Here is a 21,623-nt window from a genome sequence, read left to right as displayed (position 1 = left end):
GTGCCCAGCTGGCTCCTGGCAACCACTAATCAGTCCACTTTCTGTCTCTATGGATTTGCTTATCGTGGACATTTCATATAAGTGGAATTATAATATCTTTTGTTTAACTGTTAGTTGATGGACAGTTTGGTTGTTTCTACCTTTTGGCTATCATGAAAATGAACATTTGCATGAAAGTTTTTGTGGGAACTTAATTTTTATTTCTTTGGATTGAAAATCTAGGAGTGGAATTGCTGGGTCATGTGGTAACTATGTTTGATATTTTGAGGAACTAACGGAGGATTTTTCCAAAGTAGCTGCAACATTTTACACTCCCACCAGAAATGTCTGAGGGTTCCAATTTCTTCCTTATATGAATTTGTCTCATTGTAGTTTAATTTGCTTTTCTCTGATAACTAAGGATGTTGAATATCTTTTCGTATTTTTATTGGCCATATGTATATTACCTTTGGAAAAGTATCTATTTAGATCCTTTACTCATTTCTAAATTTGGTAGTCATTATTATTATTATTATTATTATTATTTTAAGATTTATTTTTTTGAGAGAGAGGAGAAAGAGAAAGGAGGGAGGAGCAGGAAGCATCAACTCCCATATGTGCCTTGACCAGGCAAGCCCAGGGTTTCAAACCTGGGTACTCCACATTCCAGTTCGTGGTAGTCATTATTGAGTTGTAGAAGTTCTTTATATATTCTAGGTACAAGTTTCTTATCAGATATATCTAGTTTGCAAATACATTCTTTCATTCTGTGGGTTTTCATTTCACTTTCATGATGATGTTCATTTTCTTCATTATTTTTTTTAAGTGAGAGAGGGGAAATAGTGAGACAGACTCCTGCATGTGCCCCAATTGGGATCCACCCAGCAACCCCTGTCTAGGGCCCTTGCTCAAATCAAGGTATTTGAGCTATTCTTAGTGCCTGACACTGACACGCTTGGACCAACCGAGCTATCCTCAGCACCCGGGGCCCACACTCAAACCAATCAAGCCCCTGGCTGCGGTAAGGGAAGAGGGAGAGAAGGGGGAGAGGGATTTACATTGTGAAATAATTACTACACTAAGATTAGTTAACACATCATCATCTCACATAATTACCATTTTTGTATGTGTGGTGATGAGATTTAAGGTCTCTTTTCTTAGTAATTTAGATATACAATACATACACTGTTGTTAACTCTAGTCACCATGCTGTGCATTAGATCCCAAAACTTATTCACCTTATAACTGGAAATTTTTATCTTCTGACCAACTTCTCCCCATTTCCCCCACCCCCTGGCACATTGCAACCACCATTCTACTTTCTGTTTCTATGAGTTTGGCTTTTTTAGATTCTAGTATGAGAAACATATAGTGAGAACAGAGACTCTTTGTCTGGCTTGTGTCACTAAGCATAATGTCATCAAGGTCTATCCATGTTGCAAATGGCAGGCTGTCCTTTTTCATGGCTGAATAGTATTCCACTGAATATATATACTGCTTTTTTTAATCCATTCATCTGTCATTGGCCACTTAGGTTGTTTCCATGTTTAGCTGTTATGAATAATGCTGTTGTGTACATGACTGCAGATATCATGAGAGCAATTTCACTTCCTTTGGATATATACCCAGAAATGGGATTTGATTGCTGGATCATATGATAGTTTTATTTTTAATTTCTTGAGGAACCTACATACTGTTTTTCATAGTGGCTACACCATTTTACATTCCCATCAATAGTACAGAAGGGTTCCCCATCTTCACCAACCATTATTATTTCTAGTTTTTTGTTTTGTTTTGTTTTTAGATAAGAGCCATCCTAACAGGTATAAGGAAATATCTTATTGTGATTTTGATATTAACCCTTTATCAGATATATGGTCTACAAATATTTTCTTCCATTCTATGGGTTTTCTTTTGTGTGTGTGTGTGTGTATTTTTCTGAAGTTGGAAACGGGAAGGCAGTCAGACTTTCTACATGCGGCTGACCAGGATCCACCTGGCTCGCCCACCAGGGGGTGATGCTCTGCCCATCTGGGGCATTGCTCTGTTGCAACCAGAGCCATTCCAGCACCTGAGGCAGAGGCCTTGGAACCGTCCTCAGTGCCCAGGCCAACTTTACTCCAGTGGAGCCTTGGCTGTGGGAGGGGAAGAGAGAGACAGAGAGGAAGGAGAGGGGGAGGGGTGGAGAAGCAGATGGGTGCTTCTCCTGTGTGCCCTGGCCGGGAATCGAACCCGGACTCCTGCACACCAGGCTGACGCTCTACCACTGAGCCAACCGGCCAGGGCCGGGTTGTCTTTTATTTTGTTGATTATTTCTTTTGCTGTGCAGAAGTGTCATTTGATGTAGCCCACTTGTTTATTTTTGCTTTTGGTTTTTTAATTTTTTTAAATTGATTTTAGCAAGAGAGGAAGGGGGAGAGAGAGGCAGGAACATAGATATGTTGTTAGCGCATCATCCTGAAGCACATAGGTTGCCGGTTTGATCCCTAGTCAGGGCACATACAGGAATGGATTGATGTTCCTGTCTCTCTCTACCTTCCTCTCTCACATTCCTGTATGTGCCCTGACCAGGGATTGAACTGGCAACCTCTGTGCTTTGGGACAATGCCCTAACCAACCAAGCTATCCAGCCAGGGCAACTTTTGCTTTTGTTATTTGTGCTTTAGGTGTCTTATAACATCACCAAGACCCACATTGAGGAGCTATTTCCCTCTGTTTTCTTCTAGAAGTTTTATGGTTTCAGGTCTCACATTTAAGTTTTCATTCACTTTGAGTTAATTCTTGAGAAGTGTAAAATGGGATCAATTTAATTTTTTTACGTTTGAATATCTAGTTTTTCCAGCACCATTTATTTAAGAGACTGTCCTTTACTTATTATTCATGGCTCCCTTGCAAAATATAAGTTGACCCTATGTGCAAGAATTTATTTCTGAGCTCTCTGTTCTGTTTCCTTGATCTGTGTGTCTGTTTTTATGTCAATACATACTGTTTTGTTTTTTTTAAGATTTATTGATTTTAGAGAAAGGAGAGAGAGAGAGAAATGGGGTAGAGGTAGAAGCAGGAAGCATCAGGTCGTAGTAGTTGCTTCCCGTATGTGCCTTGAGTGGGCAAGCCCAGCGTTTCAAACTGGAGACTTCAGCATTCCAGGTTGACGTTTTATCTGCTGTACCACCACAGACTAGGTTTTATTTTTTTCTTTTATTTTTTTTTTAATTGATTGATTGAGTTTAGTGAGAGAGGAAGGGAGAGAGGGAGAGAGAGAGACAGGAACATTAATCCATTCCTGTATGTGCTCTGACTAGGGATCGAACCTGCAACCTATGTGCTTCAGGATGACGTGCTAACCAATTCAGCAGTCCGACCAGGGCAGCACTATAGTGTTTGGTTACTATAGTGCTGTAGTATAGTTTGAAATTGGGACATATGATGCCTCTAACTTTGTTCTGCTTTCTCAGGATTGCTTGGCTATATGGGGTCTTTTGTGATTCTATACAAATTTTAAAACTTTTATTTCTATGAAAAATGCCATTGAAATTTTTGATAGGAAAATTGCATCTGTAGATTACTTTGGGTAGTATGGACATTTTAACAGTATTAATTCTTCCAATACATGAACATGGAATGCCTTTATTTATCTCTGTCTTTCATTAGTCTCTGTTAATTTTTATTGCACAGATCTTTCATCTCCTTGCTTACATTTATGTCTAAGTATTTTATTATTTTGGGTGTAATTATAAATGGGGTTGTTTCTTTTGTTTTCAGATAGTTTGTTGTTAAGTGTGTAGAGATGCAACTGATTTTTTATGTTGATTTTGTATCCTGCAATGTTCTCAGTTTATTAGTTCTGTTTTTTCTTTGCTAGATGAAAGCAGGCTGTCATTGCTTTTCTTGCCCGTTTGATTAGACAAACTCCTGTGTATAGTCTTATTTCTGAAAGTTAATGTCAGGACTGCAGCAGGACACTTAGTTGTGATAAGTGCCAGTTTTGACTATATTCATCTAAATTGCAATGAGTTGACCTCCCTAAATTTGTTGTATCTTTTCATGCTTTCCTAATATTGGGCAAAGTAATGTTCTTACAGAAATTTAGAGTAAGTCACATATTTTAGATGCACTGATAGAGTTCATTCTTTCATGTTTTATTTTTGTTGTTGATTTGAGAGAAGAAGGGGGAGAGAGAAAGAGGCAAAGGGAAAGAGAAAAAGAAGCCTCAACTCGTTCCATTTAGTGGTGCACTCATTGCTTCTGGGACATACCTTGACTGAGGTTCAAACCTCATGACCTCTGGTGTGCCAGATTGATGCTTTATCCACTGAGCCACCTGGCCAAGGCAGAGTTCATTCTTTAAAAGGCTGCTTTGATAAATCTTTCTGTTACAGTAGTCACTCTTTAAATTACCTTAAAATTTATTTATTTAAATAGAGAAGCTTGAATTTTTTTTTATTGTTGGTCCTTCTGAAGCCCCTTTCCAATAGAAGTCCTTTCCCCTAAAATGTGCGGTGTTTCCAGCATGGACTCAGTCCTAGGGCTGCATTCCCCACGGGATACTGCTGGGAGATGAGGTCTGCTCACATTCGCCAGCTTCTCTCAGCCTTTGCTCTGCATTTCCTCCGCCCCAGTGTCTTCAGGGCTTTGCTCAGATCCCACTGCTCAGAAAGGTCTCCACTCACTCCTGTCTTCCCACCCTGCTTTTTGTCCCTCATAGCTCTTACAACCCCTCATTCACTTTTCTATCTGTTGCCCTTCTAGAATGTAATCCCTGGTGGGCCCTGCAATCTCAGGACTCACACAGAGCTGGCACTGATGAATTTGATAAAGCCATAAGTGAGTTTTAGATTTGGTAGCAGTCTGCGTTTTTACTTTACATAACACAAGTGAATGCAGTAGGATTAGTAAAATTACACAGTAAATTCTGCAAACAGAACTAACTCAGTCTGCTTTCTAGATCATAGCTGTGTAATTTTACCAATCCTACAGTATTCACAATGGTTGTGTTTTCATGCGTATCCAGATCCCTGGTCTTGGAAGCCAGAGAGCCAAGACGGGCAAGCGATGTCTGGGATATCACTTACCATGTAACTCCATGTATTCTTGATCACATCAGCAAGTCCACTTTTGTGGTTTTGTGGTTTACAAGCATGTTTACTCAGCTACAGACCCCCTCTTCAGCCCTTACTAACATGTCTTGCTTGTTTCCGAGGAGCCAAGCAGCTCTTGCAAGTCAGGTGTCTAGATTTTCAGCTGAGGGACCCAGAAGAGGGTTTTTATACCAACGAGGATACTTTTTAGAGACCCTGTTGGAGGACAGACTCGCTGGTCAACTGTTTTTCTCTGCTTGTTAATAATTCGTGGAACAGACACCTTTCTAGTGTTCACTCATATCTCCAGTGTTGCCTTGCCTCTTCAAAGGAAAGTACATATGAATCCAAAAAAAAAGGTGTTCTGAAGCATGGCATTTAGTGCTTTGGCCTCCAAGCAGAAGATTGCTGTGAACAGCCTCTATATGCTATGTTTGCACACTCATAGACCCACAAGTGAGGAAGGGATCAATGAGAACTCAGCTGAAGTAGGTCAGGGCTCGAGAAGCTTGACTAAGTGAGTTCTTCCTAAAATCAGATGCAACTTTTCTCACCAAACTAGGCAGATCTCTTCTTCCCACACGCACACCTCTACCCCACTCCCAATTCTGACCTGATTTGCTCCCTTCTTTTCCTCCCAAACTCTCACTTATGCTTCTGTGGGCCTCCACCCCATCGCCGCCTACCATCAGCAGAGGTGGGACACTCCCATCACTTGGTATGGGTTCAGCCTGTCTCCCTGGTGCTAGGGAATCTCGGACCTTATCTTTAATCCCCTGCCTGGAGCCCCACCAGCCCCACTACTAGCCTAAGAACTGGGTTTTCACCAGAGCAGGATTTCCAGCACAGCCTCTTAATTCCTTTGCCCTGATCAGCCAAAGCTGGGAAGACCACTTCAGGAGGTGGCTGAATTCCCCTGCAGTAATGCCTTTGTATGCTTTCCCTTTTGTAGAAGGGTTTATGTATTTAGCCTTCAACAGGCTGGGAATTTTTTATCAGTAGCTAGATGAAAAGAACTCTTCTCACCTTAAATAGGAGGGTGACATAACTACATTCAGAAAGAGCCACTTGGGGACTTTTGTCTTCAGCCACTGGGTGAGGACAGAATATGCACTGGAAATATTACAGGGTCTAAGGGATGTAAATAGGAGTGGAAAATGATAAACTAATAAAGTATGATGGTTTATCTGTTTCTCAACTAGCAAGAATTTGAAACCCAGGCACCCCATTACCAGGAAAGAGGCACAGGCCAGCAGGATACCAGGGTTCCCTTCTTCTCCCACCTGTGAGCCCTCTTTCCTGCAGTTCTCCCTCACCTGACCCGTTGGTACCCCTCTAAGACAGATACCATATTTCCCCAGGTATAAGATGTACCCTTTTTCAAAAAAATTGGAGTCTAAAAACTGAGTGCATCTTATACAGTGTTTGTGGCATTTCAGACGCCATAGATGGAACTGAGAACAAGGCAATATATGAAGACAGATTCGTCATCAGATGCAGATGAGGACAAGCTAATGGATGGGAGTTTTAACAGTGATAAGGAGTTGTATGAATTTTATGATGAATAAAACTTGAGGTCAGCCTGACCAGGAGGTGGCGCAGTGGATTGAGTGTCGGACTGGGATGCGGAAGGACCCAGGTTCGAGACCCCAAGGTTGCCAGCTTGAGCGTGGGCTCATCTGGCTTGAGCAAAAAAAAAAAAAAAAAAAGCTCACCAGCTTGGACCCAAGGTCGCTGGCTCGAGCAAGGGGTTACTCAGTCTGCTGAAGGCCCGTGGTCATGGCACGTATGAGAAAGCAATCAATGAACAAGTAAGGTGTCGCAACAGAAAACTGATGATTGATGTTTCTCATCTCTCTTCCTTCCTGTCTGTCTGTCCCTATCTATCCCTCTATCTGACTCTCTCTCTCTGTCCCTGTAAAAAACAAAAACAAACAAAAAAATAAGGTCAATAAATTTATGTAATAGATTTTTTTCAAATACCGAGCCCCAAAATTAAGGGCGTCTTATACATGGGGAAATACAGTAATTGGTGAGCTGTCCTCTGTCAAACCTCCACCTCAGATTTCTCAAGCTTTTTTCTAGACCAGGCTAAATGCAGTGTCATTGTAGTGCTTGCATCACTTTTCGTCCAGGTTTTCCTTTTGTAATTATGCTTTTTGAGAACATTTGCCCACTCCTCTACTGGTACTGTGGGAGAGAGAGGAAAGGAGAGAGACAGAGAAATAGCGATTTGTTGTACCCCTTATTGATGCATTCATTGGTTAATTTTTGTTTGTGCCCTAACTGGGGATTGAACCTTCAGCCTTGACATATTGGGACAGCTCTCTAACCAACTGAGTCTACTAGCTGGCCAAGGTGAGCAGAAACTTTTAACAATAACCTTTATGCAATTCTATAGAATGTATCTAATCTATGTAGATATGGAGAGATTCTTTTATGAAACCTCTGTCTACTCTTTACAGCAGGGATAGTCAACCTTTTTATACCTACCGCCCACTTTTGTATCTCTGTTAGTAGTAAAATTTTCTAACCGCCCACCGGTTCCACAGTAATGGTGATTTATAAAGTAGGGAAGTAACTTTACTTTATAAAATTTATAAAGCAGAGTTACAGCAAGTTAAAGCATATAATAATAATTACTTACCAAGTACTTTAGGTCAGATTTTCGCTGTTTGGCAGAATAAATCTTTATAAAACAACTTACTCTAGTTAAATCTATCTTTTTATTTATACTTTGGCTGCTCTGCTACTGACCACCGTGAAAGCTGGAACGCCCACTAATGGGCGGTAGGGACCAGGTTGACTACCACTGCTTTACAGCCAACGCAATGGCTGTGCTTTCCATGTGGAACTGAGGCGGGAAACTTGGATATTATTTGGCATAGGCAAATTAATTTCCTTCTAGCTATAATATAAATAGTAACTGGGACCTTCCTGGAGAAATTTCTCAGATTGCCTGTATCTTTAAAGCTGTTTACTAAATATTCAAATGTGCTTTTGAGGTTTGATGCCCTGTGGGGTTGAAATGGCAGGCTCCTTATTTCCTGTGGGATTTGCTTAATCCTCATAAGGAGCAGTTGTTCCCACCCCTTCACTCACTGAAGCCTGGTTGTTTCCCAAATGGGTTTCTGGTTGTCTCTGGCTGCCAGTGTCCTGTGAGCGGCCTGTCGGTGCAGGTGTTTGGTGGGCTGTCAGTTCAGCCTTGCAGTTGCCCTGGAATTAGCATGTTAACCTGTGGTCTCCGGTTTGAGGCACACAAGGGGTCTCAGGGTGGGGTGGGGAGCATATATAGCCTTCTTCAAAGGGGTTTGTAATTCCCCCACGAAGGCTTAGAACCACTATTCTAGGGTCGTCCTCGGAGGCAGAGAATAGCTGAGGTTAGGGTAGGTAATAGCAGTTAAATGTGGATTGCTGAAGCTGTGTGGCATTGTGGCCTCTGCCACCCTAGAGAAAAGGGTGACAGTCACTTGAGTCTGCTCTGACTGGTCTGTGAAACTCTGTGGTCTTTTTTTTTTTTTTTTTTTTTAATGAGAAGAGAGGAGATAGTAAGGTAAACTCCTACATGTGCCTTGACCAGGATCCACTTGGCAACCCCATCTTGGGCCAGTGCTTGAGTACCAAGCTATTTTTAGTGCCCGAAGCTGATGTGTTCCACCCGAGCTATCCTCAGTGTCCAGGACCACACTCAAACTAGTCGAGCCACTTACTGGGGAGGGGAAGGAGAGAAGGGGGAGAGGGAAGGGGAAAGAAGCAGATGGTCGCTTCTCCTGTGTGTCCTGACTGAGAATCAAACCCAGGGTGTCCTTACACCGGGCCAACACTATCCACTGAGCCACCGGCCAGGGTCGTGTGGTCTTCTTTGGGGGGAAAAAATACATGTTGGGTTTCTCTCAGTTTTGGGTGACTTTCCCTCTCTCTGTCGTCTTGGGCCCGATAGCCTCTCTTCTGGCCATGCCCATCATGGTGCCAGTTCTCTCCATTTCCTCCCTACTCTGTCTCCAGCAGTGGAAGATCACCACCGCCTTTCATCTTACATGGTGAAATTCATTGATTTCCTGAATTTGAACATTATAAGTTGGGATTGATTGATTGATTATGCCTGGGCTCACATGGTGGTATTATGTGCATTTGCTGATCCTGAGTGTATCAGAAGACCACGCCTGGACTGCCTTCAACAACCACACAGGATTTGTATAACCTGAAGAAGTAGGATGGTGCTGTCCAGAGGCCTTGTGATGGGCAGGTCGCCTTGCCTCCCACTTTACTCCCAGCTCTGTCATTACACTTACTGTTCCCTGATCAGGTGGTCAGACTGCTCAGAGTTAGGTCCCCAGCACTTAAAGTCAGCTTTAAAACAGTCACTGATCTGTCTGTTAGCACAGAAGACACTTGCCTGACCAGTGATGGCACATGGATAAAACATAGACCTGGGACACCAAGGCCGCAGGCTCATCCAGCTTGACCACAGGGTTGTCACTGCCTTGAGCCAGTGATCACTGGCTGGGCTTAAGCCCCCCCACCCCATATTAAGGTACATGTGAGAAGCAATCAATGAACAGCTAAAGTGATGCAACTATTAGTTGATGCTTCTCATCTCTCTTCCTCTCCCTTTCTCTCTCTTGCTTAAAACAAAAGAAAGACACTCTCCTGAGACTTCAGTAAACCTGTCTTTCTTTTCTAATCTGTCCAAGGCAGGGCTTTCTCCAATTGCTTGGCTTGGAGAAAGTTCTTGTGCCCGGGACTTTTTTTTTTTTTCCCCAGAGACAGAGTGAGAGTCAGAGAGAGGGATAGATAGGGACAGACAGACAGGAACAGAGAGAGATGAGAAGCATCAATCGTCAGTTTTTCATTGTGACATCTTTCATTGATTGCTTTCTCATATGTGCCTTGACCGTGGGCCCTTCAACAGACCGAGTAACCCCTCGCTCAAGCCAGCGACCTTGGGGTCTCGAACCTGGGTCTTCCGCATCCTAGTTAGATGCTCTATCCACTGGGCCCCCTCCTGGTCAGGCATGCCCAGGACTTTTTTGAAAAAAAGTATATCCTGTTTAATTTATTGGCTCCTTACACACTATATCCAGAAGTTGCCCAACTATTTGATAAAGATGAAAATAAATTCTGAATTGGAAAGAAGCATTGTTAGCCCTGGATGGCTCAGTGGATAGAGCAGGGGTCCCCCAAACTACAGCCCACAGGCTGCACGCGGCCCCCTGAGGCCATTTGTCCGACCCACCGCACTTCTAGAAGGGGCACCTCTTTCATTGGCGGTCACCTGAACTGTATGTGGCGGTGCCGCAAAGCGCGTTGGCGCTCACGTACAGTACTACTTCTGTTTTGTTTTTTTACTTTAAGATATGTGCAGTGTGCATAGGGATTTGTTCATAGTTTTTTTTATAGTCCAGCCCTCCAACGGTCTGAGAGACAGTGAACTGACCCCCTGTGTAAAATGTTTGGGGATCCCTGGGATAGAGCATCATTGTGGCACACCGAGGTCACAGGTTCAATACCCAGTCAGCACATACGAGAAGTAACCAGTGAGTGTACAACTAAGTGGAACAAGTTCATGCCTCTCTCTCCTTTTCTCTATCAAATCAATGGAAAAAAAATTATTTTAAAGAAGGGAAGAAGCATTGTTGAACCTGTTTAAGCCTTACTGAAGGATGGGAAATCGAGAAATGACGTGAGAACCTAAGCCAATATTCATAGTCTTGGAAATTCAGAAAATGTATTCAAATGACAAGCATTCACCATGAAAACAGGAAGTCTTAATAACACCTACTTACCTCTTGAAACAGTACAGATTGTTTTTTCTGCCTGTTCACCTAGAAGTTAAATTATAAGTTGTTAGCAGTACAGGTTTACGTGCTTATGTTTAAGTTTAAATATACATATGTTGCCTGACCTGTGGTGGCGCAATGGATAAAGCATCGACCTGGAACGCTGAGGTCACTGGTTCGAAACCCTAGGTTTGCCTGGGCAAGGCACATAAGGGAACTGATACTTCCTGCTCCTCCCCCTTCTCTCTCTCTCTCTCTCTCTCTCTCCCCCCCCTTCTCCCCCCCAAATAGATTTTTTAAAAAGAAAGAAAGAAAAATAAGTTTAAATATTTTTTTAAAACCTGAGGATTAAAGTGATGGATCTTTTCATCCCCAGGTGTCCCCCTCACTGGGGACAGCCTGTCTGTCCTCCCCCACCTTCTCAAACCTCTCATGGAAGGACTGGCACTGGCAATGGCAGTCTTTACTTTTTTTTTTTTTTTTTTTTTTACAGAGACAGAGTCAGAGAGAGGGATAGACAGGGACAGACAGGCAGGAACGGAGAGATGAGAAGCATCAATCATTAGTTTTTCATTGCGCATTGAGACACCTTAGTTATTCATTGATTGCTTTCTCATATGTGCCTTGACCGTGGGCCTTCAGAGGACCAAGTAACCCCTTGCTCAAGCCAGTGACCTTGGGTCCAAGCTGGTGAGCTTTTTGCTCAAACCAGATGAGCCCGCGCTCAAGCTGGTGACCTCGGGGTCTTGAACCTGGGTCCTTCCGCATCCCAGTCCGACACTCTATCCACTGCGCCACCGCCTGGTCAGGCGCAATGGCAGTCTTTAGAAAGTCCAGTGGCCCTTGGAAAGCCCTGCTCCATCAGGGCCACCTGGTCAGGATTCTGGGATTTTGCTGCGGGCCTCGTTGGTTCAGCATGCGTGGGCTTGGGCATGTGCTGATGGTCTCTGTGGAGTCCTGTAAGGGACACAGAATTGAGAAATGTGACTAAGAAATACAAGTTAGATCGCATTCTTACTTGTATGCAGATCCTTAGAGAGGGCCGTGCAGCATGGTGAAAGTTGTAGGAGGGATTATAACCAACTGAGTGGATTATAAAAACTAATGATAGTCCTGGGTGGCGAATGAATGGGACTTCACGCAAGGTGTGCATTCCAGAGAGTGGGATGGATTGGGGTTCAGAGTTTCTTCTGCTTGCAGGTGTCCACCCAGGTGAGCTGGGAATGGAGCCTCCTGCCTTGAGTGGCACAGGATTGGAAGGAATTCAGAGGCAGTGTGTGCTTGGGGCCCAGGCAGGAAGAGCCACCTGGTATTCCAGGAGAGGGATGTGGCAGCCCCAGGTGCACTTGGGACCTCTGTGGGCAGTTCTGCGCAGTGTTAAGAGAGACAAGCAGTGTAATGCTCCACAAAGGTTCCTGGATGAAATCACGCAGAGGAGCTGCTATGAAAGGTGTTCTTGAGCTTCTTCAAACATGAATGTGAGTGAGTTCAGTCGGGAGAAAATCCATACTTCAAATTCCCCTTTCCTATATCTTTTTTTTTTTTTTTTTTTTAATTTGTTTTTAAATTTATTTATTTATTACAGAGACAGAGAGTGAGTCAGAGAGAGGGATAGACAGGGACGAAGAGAGATGAGAAGCATCAATCATTAGTTTTTCATTGCGCGTTGCAACACCTTAGTTGTTCATTGACTGCCCTCTCATGTGCTTTGACCATGGGCCTTCAGCAGACCGAGTAACCCTTTGCTGGAGCCAGCGACCTTGGGTTCAAGCTGGTGGGCTTTTGCTCAAACCAGATGAGCCCACGCTCAAGCTGGCAACCTCGGGGTCTCGAACCTGGGTCCTTCCGCATCCCAGTCCGACGCTCTATCCACTGCGCCACCGCCTGGCCAGGCCCCTTTCCTATATCTTTATTGGATGTTTAACCCTTTTGATTTTAAAGAGAACCTTCATCTTTTTTCTTTACACTATGACTCCAAACCTGTCAGCCTCCCAGGTCGGAGTTTCCAGACACGCTCTCTATGATGACCTTGCATCATTGGCACTAACACCTCTGGCGCTGATGTAAGATGTGAGTTCCTCCTGAGTTGACTCAAGGCCCCTTTGTTGTGTTTTGTTGTTAACATTTTTGTTAGAGAGTCATAGAGCAGCTGACCTCTGCTCCCTGGAGTCTTGAACAAAGGATCAGGTGCCTGGCAGATAAGATTGTGTCATAGCTACGCCTGGGTAAGGCTACTTCCTCCGTCAGAGATTGCTGAAGGGTTTTTTCCCCCTCTCTGTTTAGAAGTGTTTATGCAAATTCCAAATCTGTTCTGCCAGCTCTTGATGCCAGTATTCCTGACTGAGGTCCTGGGTTTTCTTCCCTTCAGCTTTGGTGGGTGGCATGTGTGAAAATGTTGGCAAGTCTGCAATTTTCCTGTTTGTTTGTCTCTAGTTTTCTATGCTCTCCCCTGGGGTGTTGTCATTCAGTGAGAAAAGGGCTTTGCCTTCGAGTGTCTTGGGCTCTGGCAGAAAGCAAAAGCAGCCCTTCTGCTCTGCCAGCGGCTCAAGGAACCAGCGTGACCTACAGCCCAAGCAAATCTGTCTGGCCACTGGGGGACTCAGGTTGTTGGCTCTGTGGACAGAGGTGTCACCAGGATTTACAGGGCAAATCAGCCTAAGTCCTGTTCTGTAGTTATTGTTCCCCTACTAACTGGGTCACATTTAATTTGCTGCTGTGAGCAGGACAGCCTCTGTTGGCCCTGAGGATGGTGTTTTGTTTACAGACCATTGAGGACTGATGTCCACTGCATTGTGCTCTGTGAGCTAGTTTACACTCCAGTGCCTTTGTTCAATAGACAGGGCACTTCCCTTCTCCTTTGAGGTTCCTGTGAGAGATGAGAACATATCACTAAAGTCAATTACTAAGTGACCCTGGCCAGTTGCTCAGTGGATAGAGCATCGGCCCAGCAGTATGGACATCCTGGCTTTGATTCCCAGTCAGGGTACAAAGGAGAAGTGACCATCTGCTTCTCTCTCCCTCCTCTGCCTGTTTCTCTCCCTCAGCCAGTGGCTCGATTGGTTCGAGCGTCAGACTCAAGCACTGAGGATAGCTCAGTTGATTTGAGTACCGGCTCCAGATGGGGTTGCCAGGTGGATCCTGGTTGGGGCACATGCAGGAGTCTGTCTTACTATCTCCCCTCCTCTCACTTAAAAAAAAAATTACTAGTAAAATTCCAGGAATATGTACTTGTCAACAGTATTAAAATACTTTCTTTGCAGAAATAGAAAAAAAATTTAATAACATTTGAGGTGGTATCTGTAATAAATGTAAATCATGACAATTCAAGAAAGTTTAGAAAACTTTCTAAAGAATAAGGAGAAAAGGAAAAGAGGCCTGGAGATGACTGCTGCTGTCACAGCCTGGCTGCACTCCCTACTAGCTGTGTTTAAGAATGTGGGCGCGCCCTGGCCGGTTGGCTCAGTGGTAGAGCGTCGGCCTGGCGTGTGGAAGTCCCGGGTTTGATTCCCAGTCAGGGCATACAGGAGAGGTGCCCATCTGCTTCTCCACCCCTCCCCCTCTCCTTCCTCTCTGTCTCTCTTTTCCCCTCCCGCAGCGAAGGCTCCATTGGAGCAAAGATGGCCCGGGCGCTGAGGATGGCCCCATGGCCTCTGCCTCAGGCGCTAGAGTGGCTCTGGTCGCAACAGAGCGACGCCCCGATGGGCAGAGCATCGCCCCCTGGTGGGCGTGCCGGGTGGATCCCGGTCGGGCGCATGTGGGAGTCTGTCTGACTGCCTCCCCGTTTCCAGCTTCAGAAAAAAAAAAAAAAAAAAAAAGAATGTGGGCACATACCTGATTTTGCCTCGTCCCTCTGCCCTTTCCTCATGTAATATGAACATTATTTTCAAATGGAATTTTTAATGAACTTGTTGATTCTTAACTCAATTCTTTTCAAAACATCTACCATTAAAATACAAGTTTTTGTTTTAAGTTTTTCATCTAAGTCGAACATTGCTTCCTGGTTTGAGTCCCTAAAATCTGGAGAGAAAATCTAATTGAGGCTCAGCTCATTTTTTTTTTCCCTGTATTTTTCTGAAGCCAGAAATGGGGAGAGACAGACAGACTCCCGCATGTGCCCGACCAGGATCCACCCGGCACGCCCACCAGGGGGCAATGCTCTGCCCCTCCGGGGCGTCACTGTTGTGACCAGAGCCACTCTAGCGCCTGGGGCAGAGGTCGAGGAGCCATCCCCAGCGCCCGGGCCATCTTTGCTCCAGTGGAGCCTCGGCTGCGGGAGGGGAAGAGAAAGACAGAGAGGAAGGAGAGGGGGAGGGGTGGAGAAGCAGATGGGCGCTTCTCCTGTGTGCCCTGGCCGGGAATCGAACCCAGGACTTCTGCACGCTAGGCCGACACTCTACCACTGAGCCAACTGGCCAGGGCCTGAGACTCAGCTCATTTTTTATTTTTTATTTTTTTTACAGAGTCAGAGAGAGGGATAGATAGGGACAGACAGACAGGAACGGAGAGAGATGAGAAGCATCAATCATTAGTTTTTCATTGCGACACCTTAGCTGTTCATTGATTGCTTTCTCATATGTGCCTTGACCGTGGGGCTACAGCAGACCGAGTAACCCCTTGCTCGAGCCAGCAAGCTTGGGTCCAAGCTGGTGAACTTTTGTTCAAACCAGATGAGCTTGCTTGCACTCAAGCTGGCAACCTCGGGGTTTCAAATCTGGGTCCTCTGCATCCCAGTCGACACTGAATCCACTGCGCCACCACCTGGTCAGGCTACATGATTTTCTATATCCAAGTACCACCTACATCATTAAAATATTTTCACTTCTGCCTGACCTGTAGTGATGCAGTCAATAAAGCCCCAACCTGGAACGCTTAGGTTGCTGGTTTGAAACCCCAGGCTTGCCCGGTCAAGGCACATATGAGAAGCAACTACTGCTAGTTGATGTTTTCCACTCCTTTCCCCCTTTCTGTCTCTCTCTCCTCCCTCTAAAATTAATAAATAAAAATTTTAAAATATTTTTTTCCATTTTTAAAGCGGGGTGACTGCCAGACCTGTTATATCAGGGGAAAGGTGGCACCAGCTGTTTGCTCCATCTGTGTAGGACTTGCTCTGGGGGTGATGTGAGTGTTCAGGCCCATCCATGGCACTAGCCCAAAAAAATAAAATAAAATAATGTTGCCATCCATGGCACTAGCCCAGAAAATGAGAGACTTGAGGGACACCTCCAGATCATCTTCTGGTCTTGTTAAAGGAGCCAGCTCCATATGAAACCCATAGTCTTACCTCCAGAGTGAATGAAAGATTCTCTCTGGTTGAGGAAATGTTGCCTCTAGAAGATAATGGAGGCCTGTGTTGGCCGCTGCTCTGTGGCCTCAAGTGATTTTCTTTTGCATGCTGTGTTGGGGACAGGGCTCAGCATTCTTTCTCCTTCCCCTTCGCCATAGCGAGAACTTTCAGTAGTATTGTGGCTACGTCATGAATCATTCCCTTGCTTTCCATCTGTTCCTCTCTCCCTGTGTTAGGAGAGCTGCAAGTTGATAGAGCTGGGGCCACTTTGATGACTAATGAAAAAAATCTAATGACCAAGGTATTCCATTTCCTGTTGCATTTTTTAAATGAAATTAACACAGGAAGTATAAAGGTGAAATGGCCTGTGACAGGCTGGAATTCAGACAGGTTTTGCTTCCTTCCTGGATTACTTTTACAAGAGGACACACTTCTGAGCTTATGTGGTAATAGCTCTTTGCGTTTGGGCCAAGGTAACAGGGATTTTATGCCTCAATTTAGTGTGTCCTAAGGGCAATTTTTATTTTTTTTTAAATTTTTTTATTTTTTTGTATTTTTTCTGAAGCTGGAAACGGGGAGAGACAGTCAGACTCCCTCATGTGCTCGATCGGGATCCACCGGCACACCCACAGGGGGCGACGCTCTGCCCACCAGGGGTGATGCTCTGCCCCTCCAGCACACCCACAGGGGGCGACGCTCTGCCCACCAGGGGGGATGCTCTGCCCCTTCGGGGCATCGCGACAGAGCCACTCTAGCACCTGGGGCAGAGGCCAAGGAGCCAGCGCCCGGACCATCCTTGCTCCAGTGGAGCCTTGGCTGCAGGACAGGAAGAGAGAGACAGAGAGGAAGGAGAGGGGGAGGGGTAGAGAAGCAGATGGGCGCCCCTCCTGTGTGCCCTGGCTGGGAATCAAACCCGGGACTTTTGCACGCCAGGCTGACGCTCTACCACTGAGCCAACCGGCCAGGGCCTAAGGGCAATTTTTAAATGTTGGGTGTTGTTCCTAGTGCCAGACTCTTTTTTTTTTTTTTTTTTTTTTTTTTATTTTTCTGAAGCTGGAAACGGGGAGAGACAGTCAGACAGACTCCCGCATGCGCCCGACCGGGATCCACCTGGCACGCCCACCAGGGGGCCATGCTCTGCCCACCAGGGGGCGATGCTCTGCCCCTCTGGGGCGTCGCTCTGCCGCGACCAGAGCCACTCTAGCGCCTGGGGCAGAGGCCAAGGAGCCATCCCCAGCGCCCGGGCCATCTTTGCTCCAATGGAGCCTCGGCTGTGGCAGGGGAAGAGAGAGACAGAGAGGAAGGAGGGGGAGGGGTGGAGAAGCAAATGGGCGCTTCTCCTATGTGCCCTGGCCGGGAATCGAACCCGGGTCCCCTGCCTAGTGCCAGACTCTTGACAAACAGTAGACATGGAACTTGCTAGTTGGTGGAAAGATTGATTGATTGATTGACCAGTTCTGAAAATATCAATAGTCGGTGATTTTTATATGTTATGATAAACCAGATACTAGTCATAGCAAGACCGGTATAAGCGAAGATGCTGAGATGCACTGGTAGAGAATTTATAATAAAAACTAAGAATATATCCTAAAAAGGCAGGACCTTTTATGAAGAAAACTATTATTCTTTGCTAGCACCCATAAAAGAATACATGAATAATAGTAAGATGCTATTAATACATTTAATAACATTCTAATCCAAAGCCCAGTTTTAACTACAGATGCTCCTTGACTTAGAATGGGTTACATCCCAGTAAACCCATCATAAATTAAAAATATTGTAAGTCAAAGTTGCATTTAATACACCTAACCTACCAAACATTATAACTTAGCCCAGCCTGCCTTAAACGGACTCAGAACACTCACATTTGCCTACAATTTAACAAAATGAATACACTGTCAAGTATTGGTAGTTGACCCTCACGATTTCATGGCTGACTAGGACCTGCCACTGCCTACCATTAAGAGAGAGTATCAGGTCTGACCTGTGGTGGCACAGTAGATAAAAAGTCGACCTGGAGCCTCACCAGGTGGTGGCGCAGTAAGTAGATAGAGCGTCGGACTGGGACGGAGAGGACCCGGGGTTCAAATCCCCGAGGTCACTGGCTTGAGTGTGGGCTCATCTGGTTTGAGCAAGGCTCACCAGCTTGAGCCCAGGGTCGCTGGCTTGAGCAAGGGGTCACTCACTCTGCTTTAAGCTCCCCCCACCCTGCCCTGGTCAAGGCACATATGAGAAAGCAATCAGTGAACAACTAAGGTGCCGCAATGAAGAATTAATGCTTCTCATCTCTCTCCGTTCCTGTCTATCTTTTTCTATCTGTTCCTCTCTCTGTCACAAAAAAGCAGAGAGAGAGAGAGAGAATCGTACCAGATATCACTAGCCTGGGAAAAGATCAAAATTCAAAGTACAACTTCACACAGCTGTGAAGTTGAAAATCGTAAGTCAATCATTTTTTAAGTTGGGGATCGTCTGTATATTGTGGACTTATCTGCAGATATGATTCCAGAATGACAGGAAGTAGATTAAGTGGAAAGTTCAGCCCATGAGCACTCCCCCTTCAGAATAAGAATTTATGTACAGCAGCCTGGCCTGTGGCGGCATAGTGCGTAGAGCATCGCCTGGGACACTGAGGTCTCTGGTTTGAAACCCTGGATTTGCCTGGTGAAGGTACATATGACAAACAAGCAATGAACAACTAAAGTGAAGCAATTGAGTTGATGTTTCTCATCCCCCCCTTTGTAAAATCAATAAATAAAATCTTTTAAAAAAAGAATATACATCAAAGATGGCATGTCACAAACCATTTGGAAAAGAGAAACTGGTTAGCTAATGCTTCAGTAATAGTCAAAGTGAAGAAACTCTAGAGCAGCGGTTCTCAACCTGTGGGTCGCGACCCCAGCAGAGGTCGAATGACCAAAACAAATGACCAAAACAAAGATGGCTTTAGGCGACCCCTGTGTTTTGGTCGTGCGACCCACAGGTTGAAAACCGCTGCCTTAGTTGTTCATTGATTGCTTTCTCATATGTGCCTTGACCACGGGCCTTCAGCAGACCGAGTAGCCCCTTGCTGGAGCCAGCAACCTTGGGTGAGCTTTTGCTCAAACCAGATGAGCGCGCGCTCAAGCTGGCGACCTCAGGGTCTCAAACCTGGGTCCTCGGCATCCCAGTTTGATGCTCTATCCACTGCACCACGGCCTGGTCAAGCTCTTTTTATTTATACTTTGGCTGCTCTGCTACCGCCCACCATGAAAGTTGGAACGCCCACTAGTGGGCGGTAGGGACCAGGTTGACTACCACTGGTGTATAAGAATGCCACCTATTTCTGAATATTAATTTTGTATCTTGCTACTTTGCTGAATTCATTTATTAGATCTACTAGTTTTTTGGTGATGTCTTTAGGGTTTTGGGGGGGTTTTTACAGACAGGAATGGAGAGAGATGAGAAGCATCAATCATCAATTTTTCGTTGCGACACCTTAGTTGTTCACTGATTGCTTTCTCATATGTGCCTTTACCGTTAGGGCTACATCAGACCAAGTAACCCCTTGCTCGAGCCAGCAACCTTGGGTCCAAGCTGGTGAGCTTTGCTCAAACCAGTTGAGCCCGCACTCAAGCTGGCAACCTCAGGATCTCAAACCTGGGTCTTCTGCATCCCAGTCCAACGCTCTATCCACTGCACCACCGCCTGGGCAGGCTATGTTGTTTTTTGTTTTTGTTTAACGAGAGACAGACAGGAAGAGAGAAAGATGAGAAGCATCAGTTCTTTGTTGTAGCACCTTATTCATTGATTGCTTTCTCTTAAGTACCTTGACGGGGGGAGGGCTCCAGCCGAGCCAGTGACCCCTTACTAAAGCCAGCGACCTTGGTCTAAAGCCAGAGATCATGGGGTCATGTCTATGATCCCACGCTCAAGCCAGCAACCCCATGCTCAAGCTGGCAACCTCAGGGTTTTGAACCTGGGTCCTCCACGTTCCAGTCTGACACTCTTATCCACTACACCACCACCTGGTCAAGCTATTTCTTCTTCTTGTCTGACTTCTGTGGCTAGGACTTCCAGTACTATGTTGATTAGGAGTAGTGAAAGCAGACATTCCAGTCTTGTTCCTGATCTTTGGAGAAACGCTTGTACTTTTTGCCCACTGAGTATGATGATGTCTGTGGTTTTGTCATATATGGCCTTATTATATTGAGGAGTAATCCCTCTGCTCCCACTTTGCTGAGAGGTTTTTATCATAAGTAGGTGTTGGATTTGTCAAATGCTTTTTCTGCATCTATTAATACGAGATCATGTGATTTTTATCCTCCATTTTGTTTATCTGATGAATCATGTTTATTGACTTGCGAATATTGTACCAATCTTGCATCCCTGGAATAAATCCTACTTGATCATGGTGTATGATCTTTTTAATATATTACTGGATCCAGTTTGCTAATATTTTATTGAGGATTTTAGCATCTATGCTCATCAGGGATATTGGCCTATAGTTTGTTTTTTTTGTAGGGGTTTTGTCTGGTTTTGGAATTCATTGGTTGATTGTTGTATGTGCCCTCACCGAAGATTAAACCCACAACTTCGACATGTCAGGACAACACTCTAACCAACTGAGCTACTCAGCCAGGGCATGAAGCACTTTTGACAGTTAAAATGTTATTCTCTATATCAGTGGTCCCCAACCCCCAGGCCGCGGACCGGTACCCGTCTGTGGGCCATTTCGTACTGGTCCGCAGAGAAAGAATAAATAACTTACATTATTTCCATTTTATTTATATTTAAGTCTGAACGATGTTTTATTTTTTTTAAATGACCAGATTCCCTCTGTTACATCTGTCTAAGATTCACTCTTGACGCTTGTCTCGTAAGTTCAACAATTATATTGAAAAATACCACAGTTTTTACACCGGTCGCATAATTTTATTTTGTGCATTTATCCGTCCTACCCTAAAGGCTGCTCCTTGAAAATATTTTCTGACATTAAACCGGTCCGTGGCCCAAAAAAGTTTGGGGACCACTACTCTATATGTCAGAAATCACCATCAAAAAAGCAAGTAGCCTGGGAAAGCGCTTCAGTTCTTCATAAATGAAGAGCTTACTATAAAACTGGCCAAGAACAAGGCAGATGACCAGAACTCACAGGTGCCAGGATGCACAGAAGACGGAGCCCTCCAGCCATTGGAGGTGCTGCTGGGAACAAACAGGGGCCTGTTTCTGTGTGCAGTTATTGGGTTCCAGTCAAGCTCATCAGCTTACAGCTGCATCTGCAAAATACTGTGCTATATTTTAACGGGTAGCAAGAATAGCATTTAGGCCTGACCTGTGGTGGCATGGTGGATAAAGCATCAACTTGGAATGCTGAGGTCACAAGTTTTGAAACCCTAGGCTTGCCCAGTCAAGGTACATACGAGGAGCAACTACTACAAATTGATGCTGCCTGCACCTCCCCTCCCCCCTCTTGCTCTCCTCTAAAATCAATAAATAAAATATTTTTAAAAAGTAAAAATTATC

At 44.9% G+C, this 21,623-nt stretch overlaps 1 protein-coding gene across 4 annotated transcripts in view; it reads left to right on the top strand.

Annotated features, from left to right (window-relative positions):
- ZC3H18 (zinc finger CCCH-type containing 18) overlaps positions 1-21,623 on the top strand; it is a 77,663-nt gene that overhangs the window by 41,566 nt on the left and 14,474 nt on the right. The gene's annotated exons all lie outside the window — the stretch shown is intronic.

This window comes from Saccopteryx bilineata, chromosome 9 (assembly GCF_036850765.1).
Source record: "Saccopteryx bilineata isolate mSacBil1 chromosome 9, mSacBil1_pri_phased_curated, whole genome shotgun sequence".
Classification (NCBI taxonomy): Eukaryota; Metazoa; Chordata; class Mammalia; order Chiroptera; family Emballonuridae; genus Saccopteryx; species Saccopteryx bilineata.
This window is presented reverse-complemented; position numbering and strand designations above follow the sequence as displayed.